At 47.2% G+C, this 21,424-nt stretch overlaps 1 long non-coding RNA gene across 1 annotated transcript; it reads left to right on the forward strand.

Moving 5' to 3' along the window:
- Positions 1 to 5,614: 5,614 nt before the first annotated feature.
- LOC143844299 (uncharacterized) lies at positions 5,615 to 20,314 on the forward strand. Its single transcript, XR_013233938.1, has 4 exons — positions 5,615 to 5,785; positions 14,040 to 14,180; positions 15,354 to 15,405; positions 20,217 to 20,314. It is a non-coding gene; the product is annotated as an uncharacterized LOC143844299 (long non-coding RNA).
- The last annotated feature ends 1,110 nt before the right edge of the window (positions 20,315 to 21,424 follow it).

The following is a 21,424-nucleotide window of genomic DNA, read 5'->3' on the forward strand; positions in this document are numbered from 1 at the left end:
ACATTAACGGGATTTGGTCCACTGAAGTCTCTTTAAAACAAATAGCTTATAAAAGCTTATACACTCCATAAGTTGCTCGGCCCCAGAGCACAATGATGGACTGTTCACAGATGGAAGACTTTAATCCTGATATTCCCCAGTACACCAGAACCAGCTTGTCTGCAAGATGAAAAGGGACATTTGTCCTTGGTGTCAGTACTACAGATGACACTTAAGCAGCCAGCTGCCAGGCATAGAAGCTCAACTGCTAGTCACCATCCATTATATGTATGTCCAGTTCCACCTCCAGCGCACTCAGCTAGTAAAGTACAGTGAACAGGTTTCAAGCATTCTAGCCACTCTGTGAGCCTGGCGAAATGACCATGCAAAGGCCAAGAAAAGCGATGCCTGACATATGCAATACTGACCAAGTCCGAAATGGGCAAGGAAGATGGAGATTAGGGTAAGTCATAAGAGGTGCCATCTTGGGCCAGGCCAATGGACCATCCAGTCCAACACTCTGTGTCCCACAGTGGTCCACACCCAGGAGGTCTACCAGCAGGGCCAGAACTCTAGAACACTGTTGCCCCCCAAGCACCAAGAATGTATATGAGGAAGCACATTCAGGACTGAACTTTGGCCTTGGACAAGTGGTTCTTGAGTATGCTGGTTTTTGATTGTGAGCTCCACATCTGAAATTATCTGTAAACCGCTTGGGGAGCGGTATAAATAATTTACTAAGGGGATGGGCCGAGACCAGGATACAAAACAGGGGCCAATGGGATTGGCCCCTTGGCCCTGGACTGACAACAGCGCCTTCCGATTGGCCAGTTACCTGACTGCCTGGAGTTCGCCACAGCCCAGGAACTCGGCAGGTAGGTGGTCGGCCTGGGGAGGCTTCCCTGCAGACCTCAGAGAAGGCCCAACATGTCCCCGATGCTGTGGGCCTGCTCTGAGGCCCACAGGGAAGCAGGGGGTGGCCGGGGAGGGGGGTGGCCGGGGAAGGCTTTCCTGTGGGCCTCGGAGTGGGCCTACCACATCGCGAACGTGGCTGGCCCACTCCGAGGCCCACAGCAAAGCCAAGGAGCGGGTGAGGAGGGGGCTGGGCGGGTGGGGGGGTTCCCACGTGGTTAATACATATTGTTGGGAGCTTTACGTTTGATATTCTTATGCCACCAGCCAGGTCTTATTACTATACTGTATTATATGTGTGGATATAGTAACCCTAACTAGTGATGAAGACCATCTGGGTGGAAACAAATTTGGTCTATTATCATACCATGCATATTGAGACGTCTGTGCAATATTGTGCTTATATTTTAATGTTGTTTTTTATCTGCATAATGGGCACTTCATAATAAATATTTGTATTTTAATATTTATATATATTTGTCGCTAAGGCTTCAGGTTCCTCATTCAGTAGCCAACCGGTTCCTCTGGGCAGCCATCAACAGGACATAGAGGCCAAGACCTTTCTAAGAACATAAGAATTGCTCTGCTGGGTCAGACCAGTGGTTCATCTAGCCCAACATCCTGTCTCACACTGTAGCCAACCAGTTCCTCTGGAGGACCAATAGGGCACAGAGGCCAAGGCCTTCATTAAAACCTAAGAGCCCTGCTCAGTCAAACCAGGAGACAACCTGAGGGGAAGGCCTCAGGCTCTATGGCCTACTGCTGGCTGTCCAGGGGAACTGGTTGGCCATGTTGTGACACAGGATGCTGGACCAGATGGACCATTGGTCTGACCCAGCAGGGCTCTTCTTATGTTCTTATGAAGGCCTCAGCCTCCCTGCCCTGTTGCTGACTCTTCAGAGGAACTGGCTGGCCTTTGTGTGAGATAGGATGCTGGACTAAATGGACCCCGGTCTGATCCAGCTGTACAAGTCAGAAATCACACAAGTGGCACTGCCATGTTGCCATGTCACTATCCTATTTCCCTCTCCCCATTCAATGGAACTCATAGGGTGCAGAGAGGGTGGGATGGGGTTGGAGAAACCAGACACCCTCCTGTGTCAAATGGAATACACAACAAACCAAGGTCACTATGCAAAATGACCCAACTTACTTAAATCAGACATACACTCAAAAGTCTTACCATAAATAATGTGTATAATAATGGAATATAATATGTCAAATGTCAACTCTACAGTGATGCTAGCCTTCAACGTGGGACCTGGGGATCCCTTGGAATTTCAGCTCATCTCTGGACTACAGAGATCAGTTCTCCTAGAGAAAATGTATGCTTTGGAGAGGGGACGTTGTACACCACTGAGGTTCCAGATCTCCAGAGGTTTCCCAGCCTAGATCCGACAACTCTACCCCCCTACCCCCTGCCTATGGCCAGGGAGGACATGGCAACTCTGCTCCTCACTGAATAGTGTAGCCAAAAAAGCACTCTGAGTGATAATGATGTTGCTAATTTGTACTTAAGATGAAGACACAATCAAGCTAATTCAAAACCATCTGGCTTTTACGCAGAAAGAGATTAATCCGGTAAAAAGGACAAAGAACCAGCAGGGCTGTCTCCTCTCTGCCCACAGTCCATTGACGACCCTATAAAAATAATTGCTGGGCAGCCCCCGAGTCACTGGAAATTCCTGGAAATGGTTGAGAGTACACGGCTTCCATTTCATTAAGCGAGCCCAAGTCGTCATGAGAAACCTACAGTATCGCCCTGATAAAGAGCATGGTTTATTATGGCGGGACAGTGAAATGAATCAAGGCTGACGTGCTATGTTTGATGTATGCAGAGAAGCCTTTCAGCACTTCTATTTTACTTTGTCACGGGTTCCTGGTAGCGATGCCCGGTCTGCGTTGGGAAATACCTGGAAATCTGGGGGGTGGAGTCTAGAAAGGGTGGGATTTGTGGAGGGGGGAGCTCTGCAGGATATAATGGTGTAGACCAGGGGTAGTCAACCTGTGGTCCTCCAGATGTTCATGGACTACATTTCCCATGAGCCCTTGCCAGCATTCGCTGGCAGGGGCTCATGGGAATTGTAGTCCATGAACATCTGGAGGACCACAGGTTGGCTACCCCTGCTGTAGACTCCATCCTCCAAAGCAGCCATTCTCCCCCCCCCCCCACCACCAGGAGATACTGGTCTACTCTCATAGCAGATCTCCAGGTGCCACCCAGAGGTTAGCAGCTTGGGGACTTGTGCTGGTAACTTAAGCATTATGGCACCTTGTGCCCAGTGTGGTGCGGTGGTTAAGAGCAGTGGCTTCTCATCTGGCGAGCTAGGTCAAGGTAAGCTTCCCTGAAACCACTCTGGAAGCCCCCTTCTCTTTCTCTGTTTCATATCAGTTATGTTTTTTTTACCTATCCAGAACTCACACCAGAGAGAGGGTTCCAGGTTGACCTTTGCTTGGACACGCTTATTTTGTAGGACATATTTTCTGTGGAAACACAGTCAAGCTTTTTGCTCCTCCATAGGGGTGCCAGCCTCCAGGCGGGGTCTGGAGATCTCCCAGAAGTACAGCTCATATCTGGACTACAGAGATCCATTTCCCAGTTGGCGGGGAATAGATAATTTGGAAGGTGAACTCTGGCATTATCACCCACTGAAGATTTTTTCCGTCTCCGGGCTCTACATCCAAATCTCCAGAAGTTTCCCAAAGTATAGGTCGCAACCCTATGCCCCTGGCCCCACACTAATGGACAGGAGTGGGTGGGAGTGGACCTGGAATCCTGATGCAAAATGGTACAACCACAGTCAAAATGTGTTTTGTGATATTTTTAATGTATTTCAAGGATCTGCCAAAACAGAGGGCAGATTTATATAGCTTGTGGCTCTCTGAGCTTAACACAGGCAACCAACAATATCACCACACAACACATATTCATTAAACTTTATATCTGTGCCATTCTTCCAGTGCTGCAAAAAACTAAGACAGCAGAAAGCACACTAGAAAACTCACTCACGTGCCTGTTAGACTAAGGCTGTAATACTCCTTTCCTGGGAGTAAGCCCCTTGGAATCACATGGTACTTACTTTCGAGTACACCTGCCTAGAGTGGGTCCTGAAATTTAGCTTTGTAGGTTACAGTTCAATGCCAAGCTGGGTTCTTCCTTTCGAAAGCCAATGAAGCAACAGGACGGTATTGCTCTTCTGAAAAGGAAAAAAAAAAAACATTCTGGGGTGCAATGGCTCTTTTATCCTGATGTACAAACATGAAATGCGACATGTTTTTTTCTTGTGATGGAGAAATTACTTGTCCACGTTTCATAGCTTGCTTTGCTGGAAAAGACTTTTGCACTACTGTCGACCACTTTGTCAAATCCTTAGGCAATTAAAAAAAGATCAAGGCAATTGTTAAACCAAAATGCTGCACAACAACACGGACAACAAAAGCATACAAGGAACCAATATTGTCTTTGAGGACTAGGAGCATTTCACTTTAAATGAACACCGCCTCGAGGATTAAGAGTGTGCACCATCAAATATTTAAGGCAAACTATCGGCTTTCAGAGTTCTGTCTTTCATGAAGAGAGCGGAAGAAAACAAGCAGATGGTCGCTCTTGTTCATGAAAATGGGAACTTGTGGCTACTCTTTGTGTGTGTGTGTGTGTGACTTTTGGATTTGGTCTTCATGTGTGCTGAACAGCTGAGCTTGTGAAGTAGGAAAACATAATGGAAATAAATTAGAACGGATCCAGAAATCTTAGAGCAGGGCTTTGTTAAGTCTCCTGCCTTAATTTATGGACAGGCTTACCAATAAACAATTATTCCTAATAACTGGTAATATCAGGCTACATACAAACAAATTCATTAAAAGGAGCTTTACCAACTAATTAGTTCTGAATGTCATTATTCCGGTGATGTAGCCTTTCTTTGCGCTTAGATGGCTGCATGGATTCCAGGAGATCCGCAAGGATTATGCAGCAGCGCGACATCCGGTGTTAAGGGCAGAGCAACTTTAAAATGGCAAGCTGTTGAAAGCAAGAAATATAATGCAATTCCCCCTGCCCCCAAAGCGCTGAGAACTTACGCCATTCCCCGTTTTTAGATGTGTAGATTATGCCTCGTGAAATGTCACGGCAAATGAAATTTTTAAACAGGGTCTGAGGTTTCATTTCATCTGGTCAGTGTTTGCATGATCAAAAAGCTAGACAGACAGACTCCTTCAGAAGCACTAGGAGCCAAGAGACAGTTCTTACTTTTAATATTTTTTCTAGCTGTTGTAGGGAAACTGGCAGGGATCGGGAGTCAAGTGCCTGCCCAGCTGCTGCTGGCTCAGAGGTGAAGGATAAGTATGCAGGATACAACCCTTGTAATGACAGGAACTTTGGGCAATAAGCAGCTTCCGAGGGTGGAGGTTGACCTTTCCCCCCAGACTCCGAATGGTCTTTTGCCTCTGGCAAAACAAGCTGCTGAGCATGCTTGTTAGAATATAACAAAGCCTCCCAAACTTCCAGCATGGAAATGGAAAAAGAAATTGCTGGAAATCAGAAAGCCTCTGAAATTTCCCACATCTGAATTCCTACCTGGATTCTGGAGAGCTTCCATTTCAGGGATGCACAACTTTCCAGGATCTGCATGGCACCCTCAACCTGTAGTTCCATCTCTGTTGTAAGTCTCTTCAAAGTAATAATCAAAACCTTGAACCTGCACCAGTATAGAGAGTACTGGTTGTTATGTGCTCTCCGTTGAGTTCCAGTTAGGAACTGCACTGCTGCATTGTGGACTAACTAAAGTTTCCAAAGCAGCTTCAAGGACAGCCCTGGACAGAATGAGTTACAGTAATCTAGCCTATAGGTGACTGCTTCATGGATCACAATGAGCAGACCGGAACTGGATGTCTACAGGTAAGGTGCCAATTGGCATTCTTGACAGAGATGATAGGATGCCACTTTTGTAACCTTGGCCTCCAGTTGCCTTGCTTGGAGCACTAATTTCATGGCCTAATTTTTAAATTGTGGCTGGGGGGGGGACACAATTCAACAGTAATGTTGCTTACCTACCAAGTAGTGGTGGATTCAGAATTAAGGCTTTTCTGTATTTTCATTTTCTTCACTAGTGTGTCACTATTGCTTTAGGGTTTTTTTCTTTTCTTTTCTGCATTTGCATCCCTGTATGCTTGACATAACTCCTTGCAGATTTTAACTGCAAGTTTTTATGCCAGACATACAGCAATGCAATATTGAACTGGCCACTAGAGGGAGCAAAACATGCAAAGAACAACAAGGATAAGAAGTAAAAGAGATGTACAAATGGAGAAAACGAGAATGAGGGCTCTGTGGATTCTCTTCCTCCCTCTATTTTGAACTGTTTACATTTTTTTAAAAAAACCTCAGGAGACATAATATTCCCCTTCATATTCTCTCAAGGGGAGTGCTTATGTATGATTCTATAAAGAAAGTTCAGATAGAAATGACTTAATAAAATAAACAGTAATAGCAATAGTTGAAAAGAAAGGAATTTTTGCTTTTAGCTTGCACAGCCAGTACACGGTTATTTTTTTTTTTACCATAATTATCAGGCAAAATTAGAACTCTGCCAGCAGTATTGAAGCTCTTTAGGAATAAAGGCTATCCCTGCCTTCAAGAAAGGGGATGTAAGAGCACATAGTGTTAGATCCAGGGAGCTTTCCCATTCAGACTTGTCTAATTCCCTTCTTTATTACAGCCTTCATTCCACGTGTTTTTTGCCCCTGCAAGTCCTCTGATTCCCAGCACTGCCTTTTAGGTGCACAAAAGCCACAATGATAGAAGCACTTCCCCAGAGAGGTATGCCTGCCACCAGCATTGTCAACCTTCCCGAAGCGGTTGGAGACAATTTATTTAGGACTGCATTTTGATGGGTTTTGTTTTTCTTATTGGCAAGCCTGATTGGGGTTTTTATTTGTATTATCATTGTTGTTCTAAAATGGTGTTCTGTAGGGGTTTTTTAAATATTTATATTGTAAGCCACCTTTAGTTCCACAAGGGAGAAGAATAGTAAGAAGGAAGGAAGGAAGGAAGGAAGGAAGGAAGGAAGGAAGGAAGGAAGGAAGGAAGGAAGGAGAATAGGAATCAGGGCTAAGGGAAGGAAGGAAGGAAGGAAGGAAGGAAGGAAGGAAGGAAGGAAGGAAGGAAGGAAGGAAGGAAGGAAGGAAGGAAGGAAGGAAGGAAGGAAGATGATCCCTTGTTTCTTTTCTTCACTGGCAGAGACACTGCTTGAATCCAACTGGTTTACCCTTTCTCTTTGAGCTTTGAAAGAAATAAAAAGGTTGGGCCATGTTACCAAAACGCCTTTATTCACAAGAGCTGCTTAAGAAGAGTTTGGGGAATCTCTGACTCTTTATTGGCAGATGTCTCACACTCAAGAGTGAAGAGCTTCTGTTACCAGAAATGTGCACATGTGTCCAAGACACATTTCTATAAGCAATGGGGAATTGCTTTACGAGAGATTGGTAACATAGCATTTGGATCATTTGCCAATGTTTATGAGATGATTACACACTTTGGAACTCCAAGCAGACAACGGGTAGTTGTAGTAAAATAGTAACAGCCTTTATTGGAAAAAAAATAATAAAAGCAATAGACAAACATATATCTGGCACACTAACAGTCAAGCAGATAGGAAAATAAAAGGGGGGGAAAGGGTTGGCAGTAGGTATATTTACCAGTCCTAGAAAGCAAAGAGGCAGAAGGTGACATGACCATCCAGTGGCATAAAGGGTGTTCCGAATGGATCCAAATCAGATGCACACTTTGACCTTGCCTAAGCCACTGTTTAAGCCTCTTGTGGCGCAGAGTGGTAAGGCAGCAGACATGCAGACTGAAGCTCTGCCCATGAGGCTGGGAGTTCAGTCCCAGCAGCCAGCTCAAGGGTGACTAAGCCTTCCATCCTTCCGAGGTGGGTAAAATGAGTACCTGGCTTGCTGGGGGGTAAACGGTAATGACTGGGGAAGGCACTGGCAAACCACCCCGTATTGAGTCTGCCAAGAAAACGCTAGAGGGCGTCACCCCAAGGGTCAAACATGACTCGGTGCTTGCACAGGGGATACCTTTACTTTTACCTTTTAAGCCACTTTTTATATATGTTTGGGGGGGGGGGGTGCCAGGCTATGGATGTAACTAAGACCAGATGAACACCTGATAGAAGTTTCCATAGGGCAGGATATTGGGAAATGGCCAGGAGATGGCTGTTAATGGGCAACCCATCATGTCTCAATTGTTCTCCAGTTTCAACAAAGGGAGCCATCATGTCAGTGGGTCTATCTATGGAGTGTGTGTGGGTGGGGGGGGGGAAGCACTGGTCATTGGGAACAGCATGCCATACGGTAGGGCAGGGTCCTGCCATGCATAACACTATCTCCTGATTTTGCATGCCCTTGAGCAACCTCAGTGGACCCTGAAAATTCTGGAAGAGGTAAAGTTTGGAAGCAAGAAATTCTCTGACACCGCCTTTGTTTTTATGGATGCTCCATGCAAACTGAGGAAGGAATCATTACATAAGAGAAGCCATGTTGGAACAGGTCAATGGCCCATCTAGTCCAACACTCAGTGTCACACAGTGGCCAAAACCCAAGTGACATCAGGAGGTTCATCAGTGGGGTCCAGAAGCCCTCTCCCCCACTGTGGCTTCCAAACACCGAGAATATAGAATATCACTTCCCCACAGTGTTCTATCTATACCAGGGGTAGCCAAACTGCGGCCCTCCAGATGTCCATGGACTACAATTCCCATGAGCCCCTGCCAGCATTTGCTGGCAGGGGCTCATGGGAATTGTAGTCCATGGACATCTGGAGGGCCGCAGTTTGACTACCCCTGATCTATACCTTGTGGGTAATATCCACTGATGGACCTCTACTCCAGATGTTTATCCGGTTGTTATAACAGTGTACACTTGCTGAACTTGGGTGGTCCTTGGAAGATGCTTCCCCTTTGAAAAAAAAAAGCCAATCATTCAATTATTTAGCAATATTTATATATGGGCCTCAGCTTAGTTAGTACTTATCCTGCTGCCTTGGCTCCAAGGTCACTCTGAGCAGATGGCTTGTGGCAATGACATGGCGTCATGGGGGGGGGGGACTGTCGGTTTACCCCTTCAAGACAATGTTTTGTAATGTCTTCTATGGTTTCAGTAAACATTATGAAAAAGCTCTCCGAAGGACCTTTTTAATTTCATGGAGGTCGTGTCATCAGCACTCGTGTTGGAATCCCGTATTAAGCTGACATTGCATGTATTTATGTCCGGAGGGGATTGCATCCGAGAAATGCTGTGGCCTGCACCATTGACTAATTATGGGATCTTTCGGGCATTTTAATAGCCAAGGCTTTCGAACTGCTGAGTTCTTCCTCAAGAACCATGACAGTGTTCGCAGCTCTCAATGGGATCAGTAGGAGAAAATCCAGAAATATATCTATCTATCATGCACTCAGCAGAACACACAAGAACTGAAGTTTCTACCCCCCCCCCAAAAAAAATAAAACGTTTCCTATGAGCATTGTTCTATTTCCTCAAGAATTCAAAATTGAGATGTGGTGCCGTTCTAAGAACTGGGGCGATAATACCACTAGACTAGAGGGTGTGCTGTCTGGCAATTCAAATTCTGCCCTTAGCTTTGGCGTGAAGGGCAATTCTATCATTCTTCCCACTACTTCAGACCACATAAAATGGTTCCTGAAGAGCATATTTATCTGTGATCAGATCAGTCACTGTATGCATAGACTATTGCTATAAACAAATTAGCATATGTTCTGGTTATTATTCATCTATTTATTTAAACATTTGTACCCCACTCTTTGTTTCCAAGGCACCCTATAAATCAACTGACTTAGTAATAAAAATGTGAAGTAGGCACCAAGGACAACAATAAACACTGCGGGAGCACCCTCCTTGGAAGGCAAGGACGGTCTGGCCACAAGGCAGGCTGAGCAGCTTATGCCCCCCCCCTTAACAGTGCTACCACTAGGCTACCTGGTGTTCCTGCTGGTGGCTGGGCTGACAGCTCCGCAGTCAGTTGGCCTGTCACAGCCGCTGGGGCCCAGGGAGATCAGCGGCTGAGGCAGGGTACCACAGGAGCGCCCGCGTCGGCTTGCAGGCACGGTCTGGGCACAAGGCTGCCTGAGCGCCAACTTCAGGCGCTCCAAGGGCCAGCCCAATCCAGGTGCACCCAGCTGTGCAGGCAGAAGCACAGGCTGGACACCTGGATGTGTCCCAGACAGCACTGCTCTCACAGGGCCATTTTAAAAATGTTAGAGCCACTAATGGTTAAAACCAAAAGTACCTAATTCAGCAAAAACAGCCAAATAAAACAATATTGTTCATGCAGCAGCAGGGTAAAGCAGCAGAGACCAAGAACTTACTAATCAATAGAGATGGGCTTGGACCACATTTTTGTTGTTCAGTTCACTTTATTATTTGTGGTTGAACCACAAAATGAACCATGGACCCATGCAAACTGGGAGGCTGGTTTGCATTGGTTCAGGAACCATTTTAAGTTTAACCTCCTTTTTTCTGCTCTCCACAGTTTTTCATGGGAAGCAAAAAGAAGGGGTTTAAATGGCTGAGAGCCATTTAAACTAAATGGCTTTGAGCCATTTAAACTAAATGGCTGAGTTTTCTGCTCTTCATTAACTACCACGGACATTTATGAACTGCACCAAAATTTGTGGAAGCTCATGGTGGCTCTTCAGTTCACGAAAAAAAAACAACTTTGTGAACCACAAACTGGCCCAAATTTGTTATGAACTTTAGTTTGTCAGCTAGCTTGTGTCTATCCCTATTAGCAGGTTTAGAACTTATGGGGTAAACAGGGAACAGAAATGAGATAACTTTTGTATAAAAATAAACCAGATAATTTGTGACAAACTAGTAGCTGTTTCTGTTATCCAGATAGGTCTTTACAACTTGAGGAAAGAGATTTCTTGGCACTCTCTCCTTGCATAAACAAGCATAAGTGTCTTGGTCTCACAGGCACTGAAGTTGGTGAAGACAGAAATATTCACACTAGTTCTAGTCACCTTCCTTAGCCAATGACAAAGGATCAACCCCTTCTTCTTCTTCTTCTTCTTCTTCTTCTTCTTCTTCTTCTTCTTCTTCTTCAAGCTTCTAAGAGCTCTTCTTCTTCTTCTAAGAGCGATTTCCCTCAGTTCTGATAGGGATGGGTTATGTGTTCCATTTTCCTAACTCAGGGTCCTTCCTTTTTATATACAACTTTTGTTCAAGATTTAAAATATAACATGGACAAGAAATAAGATATAATAACAAAGGAGAGTACCGAATAAGAAAAAGAAAAGAGAAGAAAGAAAAGAAGAGGCTTTCAATTTTATCTATGATCATTATGAATCAAGTTATTACTTGCTAAACTATGCTAGCATATAAGGGGATTTAAAGCCACTATTCCCCCCCCCCTGTACATTCGTATTTGCTCCCTTAGTCCTCCAAACCATAAACCACAATTTCATTTTTGTTCCTATCATGCAGAAAGTCCGTAAACATTTTCCAGATCACTACAAATACTGTAATTTTCTTTTCTCTAATTAAAGCAGTAAGTTTGGCCATTTCAGTTAATTCTACCATCTTTATCAAACATTCTTCAGTTGTGGGTAATAATAAACGTTTCCATTTTGGGGCATATAACATTCTTGCTGTTGTAATCATACAAAGAAACAACCCTTGATCCTCTCACCATCTGCTTCCCTCTCTTGCTGTTTACTGTTAACTTTCAATTGCCACTTCTGACTATCAATTGGAGAATTCTATTTGAATGCCCTGTCACTCAAGGTTCTCAGGCCTGCTTAAAGCATTAATCATTTACTGTCTGCCACAGCTTTCTAAACAAAAACAAAAATTCTGTACCTAGATAATTGATATCCTGCACTACAGAATTTTAATTCTGTAGCCTGTATACAGAGTGGCAGAGTGGCACAAGAGTGGCAGAGTGGCGCAGAGTGGTAAGCGGCAGAAATGCTGTCTGAAGCTGTCTGTCCATGAGTTTGGCAGTACGATCCCAGCAGCCGGCTCAAGGTTGACTCAGCCTTCCATCCTTCCATGGTTGGTAAAATGAGTACTCAGCTTGCTGGGGGGTAAAGGGTAATGACTGGGGAAGGCACTGGCAAACCACCCCGTATTGAGTCTGCCATGAAACGCTGGAGGGCGTCACCCCAAGGGTCAGACTCGGTGCTTGCTGGTAGCTGCTCCCTCCGCATCACTGATCAGAAAGGAAGGGGATGTTCTCTTGATTGATTTATTATATTTATATATTGAGCCTCTTGTGGTGCAGAGTGGTAAGCAGCAGAAATGCTGTCTGAAACTGTCTGTCCATGAGGTTGGGAGTTTGATCCCAGCAACGTTGACTCAGACTTCCATCCTTCCAAGGTTGGTAAAATGAGTACCCAGCTTGCTAGGGGGTAAAACGGTAATGACTGGGGAGGAGAACGGCAAACCACCCTGTATTGAGTCTGCCAAGAAAACGCTAGAGGGCATCACCCCAAGGGTCAGATATGACTTGGTGCTTGCACAGGGGATACCTTTACCTTTTAAGCCTGTATACATTACACAAGTTTAACAATTTGAAATAGTTCTTACAATTGCACCATTTATTCTGTAATGTTTATTGCAATGGATTGCCTGGTTTTGCTAAGTACATGGAACTATGTGGTGGTGGAAAGTGTCACCAAGTCAGAGCTGACAGTCCTTTGGGATTTTCTCCCCAGAAACATTTGCCAGTTGTTTGGAAGCGGTGGCTGGATGGATCAGGAAGAGTCACCTGAAACTCAACCCCTCCAAAACAAAGGTCCTGTGACTGGGAAGGAAGGGGCAGGAGCAGGAAGCGTGCTTACCTTACCTGGATGGGGTGCAATTAACAGCTGCACCATCAGCCAGGAATTTGGGGGTGATGCCTCCCTTATCGTGGAGGGTCAGATTGCAAAGGAGCCCAGGCAGTGGTTTTCCATCTACGCTAAGCGCCGCTACTAGCCCCCTACCTGTCCCCCGAACATCTATCCATGGTCACTTCCAGATTAGACTTCTGTAACTCGCTCTATACGGGCCTTCCCTTGTCTTTGATCCAGAAATTGCAACTGGTTCAGAATGCAGCTGCATGGGTCCTCACTAAGTTGTCTTGGAGGACCTATGTTCAGCCTCTACTGAGGCAGCTGCACTAGTTGCCAGTTTATTTCCAGATCCAGTTCAATGTTTTAGTTTTGACCTTTAAGGCTATACGTAGCTTGGATCCTACTTACTTTTAGCAGCACTTACCTCCCTATGCCCCTGCAGGGCACTTCGCTCAGTGGGAATGAATTTGCTGATGGGAAGCATGCCTGGCTTCGATCAGGGCCAGGGCCTTCTCTGTCCTTGCACCGAGCAGGTAGAACGAGCTCCCAGAAGAGCTGCAGGCTCTTTCAGAACTCTCTGGGTGCTTCAGGGCCTGCAAGACGGAGCTCTTCCACTAGGCGGTGTTCTGAAGCCAGCCACAATGTGTACTAGGGTTGTGCAGGGAGGCCCCGATTCGGACTGTTTGGGATCCAAATCAGCCCGATTCGGATCCGAATCAGCCAATTCAGACCTGTTCAAATCGATTCAGGGCCAATGCAGGGCATTGACTTGCATTGGAAAGCCTCCCGAATCGTTTCGGACAATTTGGGGCCAATGTTCAATGTTCAAATCGATTCAGGGCCAATGCAGGCCATTGACTTGCACTGGAAAGCCTCCAGAATCGATTCGGAGCTGTCCAAATCGATTCGGGACCAATGCAAGTCAATGGAGGCCATTGACTTGCATTGGAAAGCCTCCCGAAACGTTTCAGACGATTTGGGGCCAATGCAAGTCAATGGTCAATTGACTTGCATTGGAAATCCTTCCTCTGCCTCCCCTGGGGGCTGGGGGGAGGGGGTGTAAGTTGCACCCCTGAAACTTCTTGGGGAGGTCAGGGAGGTTCTTCCCTGAGTCCCCTGAAAGTTTCAAGAAGATTAGACCAAGGGGTCCCATCCTAGGGGCTCCCAAAAGCGTGAGAAAAAAATTATTTCAGAACAAGGAAATTGCCAATTTACCTGCTGAAATCATCCTCATTGTTCTCCTCTGCACCCTCTCAATGTGGTCCATGTCCTTTTTTGAATTGTGGCCTCCAGGTGTAATCTGACCATTGTGGCATCCAGCAGGACATTCATACTTGTAGAAGGAATGGTAAATTTCTACTGAGAACCTAAGATGATCTTCCCTTGAAGAAGCTTGACGTGAAATGCGTGGCCCTTTTCTTCTTTCAGTGCCATGTAAGTTATTAACTCTGCTACCAACTACTGCCAATCCTGCTTAGCCACTCTTATGCCTTCTGAGATTTCACTAAGTGCTGTACGAAAAAAGTGGACAATTCCGAAATTGTGACAAAGGAGATTTCTGAGATGCCTTCTGAGATTTCACAGCATGCACTCTCCATTAATTTCAAGGACATTGGCATAGGCACGGGGATTAGGAAACTGATTTTTTTTAAAGCCATCTCTCTTTCCGCATGATGCCACATTCAATACCACTATAGAAGTGTTGTCATCACACTGGGAGAAATGCTATAGAGCAGTTGTCCGCAAGCTTTTGGCCGCTGCGGACCGCTGCTCCGCGTTGGGGGGAGAGGGCGGCCCGGGGGCCCGCGCACGCGTGGCAGCCCCAGCACCAACACGCATGCGTGGACTGCCGCGCACGCGCATTTGCGCCCAACAGGGGCGCGAACGCGCGTGTGCGGCAGTCCGCGCATGCGTGTTTGCGCCGCCACCATGCCGGCGGCCGCGGCTCTCCCCCCCCGGCCCCTCTGGGTCGCCAGCAAATCGGCCGCTAAAGCAGCTGATTAGCTTGCGGCTCAGCAAGCTTCTCTTCTCTTCCCTCCCCTCCCGAAACAAGAAGCTTGCCGGGCCGCAAGCTAATCGATTTGCTCGTGGCCTGGTGAGCTTCTCGCTACGGGGGAGGAGGGAAGAAGGAGCTGCGGCCCGGCGCCGAGGCCTTCGCAGCCCGGCACTGGGCCGCAGCCCGCGGGTTGGGGACCACTGCTATAGAGTTCTACTGATACACTATGGTAAAACCAAAGAGTTTCAGTGGAATTCTGGAGAATCAGGCCAATCTTATGACCTTTCTTCTGGGGTGCTACTGGAAGTAACAGTGACAAATGGTGACTTGTCCCTCACCCCAGCTTCCCACTGGTTGCTAGCCCTTGGCTGGCAACCATATAGGGACACCACAGTGTCACTGTGCACATTTAAAATTTCTGAAGGATATAACAGGACCAAGCTATATTGCCATCTGTAGCCATTTAAAAGTTTCTTGTGATTTCTTTTCCTGCACAGAAATGTCTGTCCCCATTCACACAACCCCCCCCCCCCGGTTGATATTAGCAATTTTGAAAGACTTGTCTCTCACATAACTCTTAAAACTGGCTTTTGTTCTTCTGTCATTTTCAGATTCCTTCATCTTCAAAAAGAGGGTGAAACTGCATTGGAAAGGTGGGAGAAGGTGGGTGGCAAAAGTTCAATATTGTGTGCTTTAAGTGAAATCTCAAGATAATTAGGGGGGGATCCAAACCCCTGGTAACTCCTAAAATGGGTTAGCATCAACCTCTTTGTTTTCCAGGGAGATTGACAGAGGGCTTTGAGTCTCCTTTTTTAAAGCCACCTTTCTATATCTCTTGGAAGAATATGATGAACTCTTAGCTCATAAATTACTGTTTTCCAGCAGTGAATGACAATTGATTCCTTTACCAAGCAGCAGGTTTATGAACACTGTCATGGGGTGGGGGCTGTACTGGAGCATCTCTGCAAGGTGTTCCCTTAGTAACAGGACAAGGGGAGACCTGGCAGATTTCCTTTGAGGAGGAAATGGTGTGAGCAGACGATTTGGGGAACCAGCAAGGACATCTTTGGAGGAGGCTTTCAGCTGAAGTGAAAGGGGCAGTCATCCCAAAGAAAAGTACATGGTTGAGATGGCATCTGTAGAGACATTCTAGTGTGGCCCCCAATCCCCCCCCCAGTCCTTCAATGGCTATTCTGTTATTGGGATGAAAGGCTGGTGCAGGAGTCTTCAAGAAGAAATGCATTTGTGTCCCATTTCATTGGTGCTTGAACCCCCCCCCCCCCGGTGATATAGGAAAGTATCCTCCATGTTGTTGTAATAAGACTATTATTGCATATCCATACTTTGGCTTTGAGACTGTTGGGTGGCCGTTTGATTCTGATGCATCACTGTTTCATAGAATTTGTAACTGCTCCGCAGGAGCAATATAAATAAAACATAAAGGGCCCTTGAGGTGGGCCCTGTTGGGGATGGGGAAGGGTAGCCATTGGCTCCTTCCCCCTGGAATGGCAAGCCGAACTGATGAGTCAGGAGGCATGAAGCGCCTCTCGACACGCCCCCCCCAACTCTGCCGCCTTCCACCCACGCCACCAGTACCACGCTGACCGCCGCGCCAGCCAGCCACCCGCCATGGGCATCCTGCTAGAGGTGCCAGCAGGTGGAGGCGGCGACAGGACGATGCTTGCGACCAGGCAGGGCCGTGCACCCCGCCTGGAGCCAGCCCAGCTCCGGGAGCCTTTGGGCGCAGCCAAGGAACAGCCTTGCTGTGTTAGTGGCACGCCGGGCCTGTCCCTTCGCTCCTGAAGGCCAGAAGCCGCCTACAGCCAGTCCGCAGCAGCCAGCCTTTGTGCCAACCAAAGGGACAGCCTCGCCTCGGTAACCTAACGTCTCCTTTGCCCCTCGGGGTGGCCCGCGCTCCGCCACCGCTTCCCCCACACCCACCCACCAACGCGCTCTTCCGACACCCCCCACCACCCACAATCCCCCACTGCTCCATAGCCGCTTCCCTGCACACAACCTGCACACACACCCAGCCAATCAATCAACACGTTCTTCCCCAGCCAAACCCCCCTCGCCCCCCCCCAACCACGACCGCTCCGCCAATGCTTCCCCGCATACAACCACACACACACACATACATACCTGCCCACCCCCTCGCCCCCGTGATTCCCCACCGTTCCGCTGATGCTTCCCCGCCCACAACCACACACACACACACACCACCATCTCCCCCCTTGCCACCACAACCACCCCTGTGACACACATCCCTATCCCATTCCATTCCACCTACCTACCTCCCTGCCTTCCTTCTGACTTCCTGACTTCCTCTCTTTCTCAATCTCCTTCCTGTTTCTCTGTCTCTCCCTCTCACTTGTTTCCTGTCTTTCTGCCTTATTTCCTTTCTCCCTTCTATACATCCCTTCAACCACCCCTTGCCCTCCATTCCCCCTCCCATTCCTCCTTCCCTCTTCTACCTTCCTTTCCTACATTCTTCCTCCCCATTCACTAGCGCCCACTGTATTTTTTATACAGTGGGCTTAATTTCTAGTCATAGAATAATAGAGTTGGAAGGGACCTTCTGGGTCATCTAGTCAAACCCCCCACAAAATGCAGGACACTCACCAACCCTATTGCTAACCCACTGTAACCTGCCACCCCCTTGAACTTTCACAGAATCAGCCTCTCCATCAGATGGCTATCCAGCCTTGTTTTAAAATTTCCAAAGATGGAGAACCCACCACCTCCTGAGGAAGCCTGTTCCACTGAGAAACCACTCTAACTGTCAGTAACTTCTTCTGGATGTTTAGATGAAATTTCTTTTGTATTAATTTGATCCCATTGGTTCTGGTCCGTCCCTCTGGGGCAAGAGAGAACAACTCTGCTCCATCCATGTGTCACCCTTTTAAATACTTGAAGATGGTTATCAGATCCCCTCTCAGTCGTCTCCTCTCCAGGCTAAACAGACCAAGCTCCCCCAACCTTTCTTCATATGTCTTGGTCTCCAAAGATAGTGAGTTTCTTGGTTGCCCTCCTCTGGACATGCTCCAGTTTGTCTACATCCCTCTTCAACGGTGTTGCCCAAAACTGAACCCAATGCACCAAGTGAGGCTGAACCAGAACAAAGTGGTACCACCACCTCCTGGTATCTGAACAGACCCGATACTCCGTTTGATACAGCCCAAAGTACCATTTCCATTTTAGCCACCGAGTCACACTGTTGACTCATGTTCAATGTATGGTCTACTAAGAGTCCTTGATCCTTTTTGCACATAGAATCATAGAATCATAGAATCATAGAGTTGGAAGGGGCCATACAGGCCATCTAGTCCAACCCCCTGCTCTACGCAGGATCAGCCCTAAGCCTCCTAAAGCATCCAAGAAAAGTGCTTGAAGACTGCCAGTGAGGAGGAGCTCACCACCTCCTTAGGCAGCCTATTCCACTGCTGAACTACTCTGACTGTGAAAATTTTTTTCCTGATATCTAGCCTATATCGTTGTACTTGAAGTTTAAACCCATTACTGCGTGTCCTCTCCTCTGCAGCCAACGGAAACAGCATCCTGCCCTCCTCCAAGTGACAACCTTTCAAATACTTAAAGAGGGCTATCATGTCCCCTCTCAACCTCCTTTTCTCCAGGCTGAACATTCCCAAGTCCCTCAACCTATCTTCATAAGGCTTGGTCCCTTGGCCCCAGATCATCTTCGTCGCTCTCCTCTGTACCCTTTCAATTTTATCGACGTCCTTCTTGAAGTGAGGCCTCCAGAACTGCACACAGTACTCCAGGTGTGGTCTGACCAGTGCCGTATACAATGGGACTATGACATCTTGTGATTTTGATGTGATGCCCCTGTTGATACAGCCCAAAATGGCATTTGCCTTTTTTACCGCTGCATCACACTGCCTGCTCATGTTTAGTTTACAATCCACAAGTACCCCAAGGTCTCGTTCACACACAGTGTTACCTAGAAGCGTATCCCCCATCCAGTAGGCATGCTTTTCATTTTTCTGACCCAGATGCAGAACTTTACACTTATCTTTATTAAATTGCATCTTGTTCTCATTTGCCCATTTTTCCATTGTGTTCAGATCTCGTTGAACTCTGTCTCTATCTTCTGGAGTATTTGCCAGTCCTCCCACATACTACTGCCAACTGTTTAAGTGTTAGCAGCATATCTCAATTAAAATTCTAGCTAGCATCCCTTCCTCTTAATGCAGGTAGAAGCTCTTCCCCCGTCCCTAAATTGTTCAATAGGTTGACACTGCATTCATTGGGGCATGTTTGGATGTTCAAGAAGGGGAGTCCCAATCTTCTGGTACTCAAATGGGATCCATCAATGCCACAATTTCACTTCCAGCTGTGTAACTGGAAGTGATGGTGGTGCTCTAGGATTCACTTGAAACTCTGTGGTAAAACCCATAAAGTTCTAAGTGAATCCTAGAACATCCCATTATGTGGTTTCATTACCTCTGGTTACACAGCCTTGATGGACATCTTGCTTTCCCCATTTTTCTCCTGCTGCCCTATGGAGTGGTGACAGGAGACAGAGGCAACTGGCCTACCTAGGAGCAGCAGTCTGGAGAACATCTTGTGCTGCTGCTGAAAGGAGAGGGGGAGTCAGTATCCAGGAATTGCCTTCCCTTGTAGCAGATCCAGGACACAGACTAGGATCAATAATCCCTGACTACAGCTACAAGAGAAGAATGTGGTGAAACAGATCCAGATTTGATTGCTCCTTAACAGTAAAAATTCCCTGCCAACACAGCAAGGAGAAGCCTTTTAGTCCGTCCTTTTACTACCCATGCTGGCTCTCTGTATACATGAGGAAGCATTCCAAAACATGATGTTCCACCTGGCTAGGAAGTGCTGCAGTTTCGTTCCACCACCAGGAGCTTCTGCCAAGTCATTCCCTTGCATGTATGAATAGGGCTTAGGGTTGCCACCGGCAGGGATGGGGGGGCTGGGTTGCCAGATCAGGATTGGGTATCTCCTGGACCCTTTGGGATGGAGCCTGGGGAGAACAGGCACCTCAGTTGGGTAGCGGGCTCTGGTGCCCACCTCCAAAGTATCCATTCTTTCCCCAGGGAAATTGATCTCTGTAGTCTGGAAATCAGCGGTAATTCTGGGGGATTCCCAGTTCCCAGCTGAAGGTTGGGATCCCTGAGAAGGTTTCAAATAGGGATGGGGTTTGTTCTAAGCTGACCCGGAGGTAGCATATCCTCCTCCCCCCACTTTAGGGCATAACCTGGACTTCTCTCGTGTCGTTTTGGTGGAAAGACTCACGTACATCGATCCAAAACCGGCCAAGGATAGAAAAAACAGACTCCTGCAACTGTGGTTGCTCTTTTAAACGTATGCCACAACACAGCCTGCCTGAAATGAGACCATACCAATATGACACATGGTTGGTTTGCTGTAACAGTGCTGGATTATGCATTATTTAATAACTGCACCCTTAATTTGATTATTTTTTTCAGATTCACTGGAAGAAAAGCATGTAAAGAAAGAAAAGGAAGGCTCTTTGTTGGGCTATTATCTTTATCCCTATTTGTTATAGGAAGGATACAAAATCTGTTAGTGGAAAGACAGCCGTGCATGAGAAGGGCCAGGACAGGTTGGGATGGGAATGGTGATTCTGTGCTGCAGCCCACTTGAGCTGGCAGGTGACACGAGGGTTCCCGGATTCTGATGCTGGGTCCTAGTAGGGTGGCACGGGGTTTGGCTTCTGGGCACTAGTGAATTGATTGCACTGCTTCTGCTGTCCTTGCAGACATGGTTGACTTCAGTCCTGTTGGGATTGGGCACTGGTCCTGCAGGGCGGCATTGCACTGGTCCTGCTGCGGGGCTGGCCTTGCAAAACCCCCCCCCCCCCTTTCACTGCAGAGATTCTCTGGGACATCCTGCTGGGCTGGCACTTCTGCCGACTCCAAACTATTTCCCCCCATGGAAACAATGGAGAATGGCACACCTTTTGGGGGTACCCACAGAATCAGACCCCTTGTCCCAATCTTTTTGAAACTTGGGACTCTTTTGAGAAGAAGCTTCAGCAGCTACCCGGAAAATCTGGTACCTCTACCTCATACCTTGCCCCCACCAAAACCACTGATGAAGCTAGATTTGCCATTGACTTTAAGAGCCCATAGGGTACAATGGAGCTGAAAATATTTAGTATTCCCGAATATTTTTGGGTTGTTCAAGTTTGCGATAGAAGATCCCAGTAAGGATATTTGGGGGGAGTGGATGGGGTGGGGTCTGCTAAATAAATGCATATGCCTACCCCTGAATCCCGGTGCTGGGAGGGGAAACCCTTGGCCTCTCTCCCTGATTCGTTGGCCCTGCAGAGCAAATGAGCAGCCATTGAGTGGCAGAGAATGCAGGGCGACAGACGCCTTCCTGTGTTCTTCTGCTTAAGTCCGCTAGCCAAGAAGACAGCAGGGTGTCTAGGGTGACTTCCAAAGCAAGGTTACTCTCTGGGAAGCCCATTGATTTTCAATGAACTTTCCTGCTTAGGATTGCCTCATTAGTGAGCTCCAAGCGGAAACGAGATTTAAATGGGGGTAGTGGGGATCGCCTTGCTCGGGTCCCCAAGGGGGTCTTCCGTCTTGTCCACGGCTGAGTGAGTCTGCTGGATTCCACCCCTGCCGTTTCCCACGTTCCCTTTTGGGAGCGTGCTTCGTGGCTGTTT

This window comes from Paroedura picta, chromosome 9 (assembly GCF_049243985.1).
Source record: "Paroedura picta isolate Pp20150507F chromosome 9, Ppicta_v3.0, whole genome shotgun sequence".
In the NCBI taxonomy this organism is placed as follows: Eukaryota; Metazoa; Chordata; class Lepidosauria; order Squamata; family Gekkonidae; genus Paroedura; species Paroedura picta.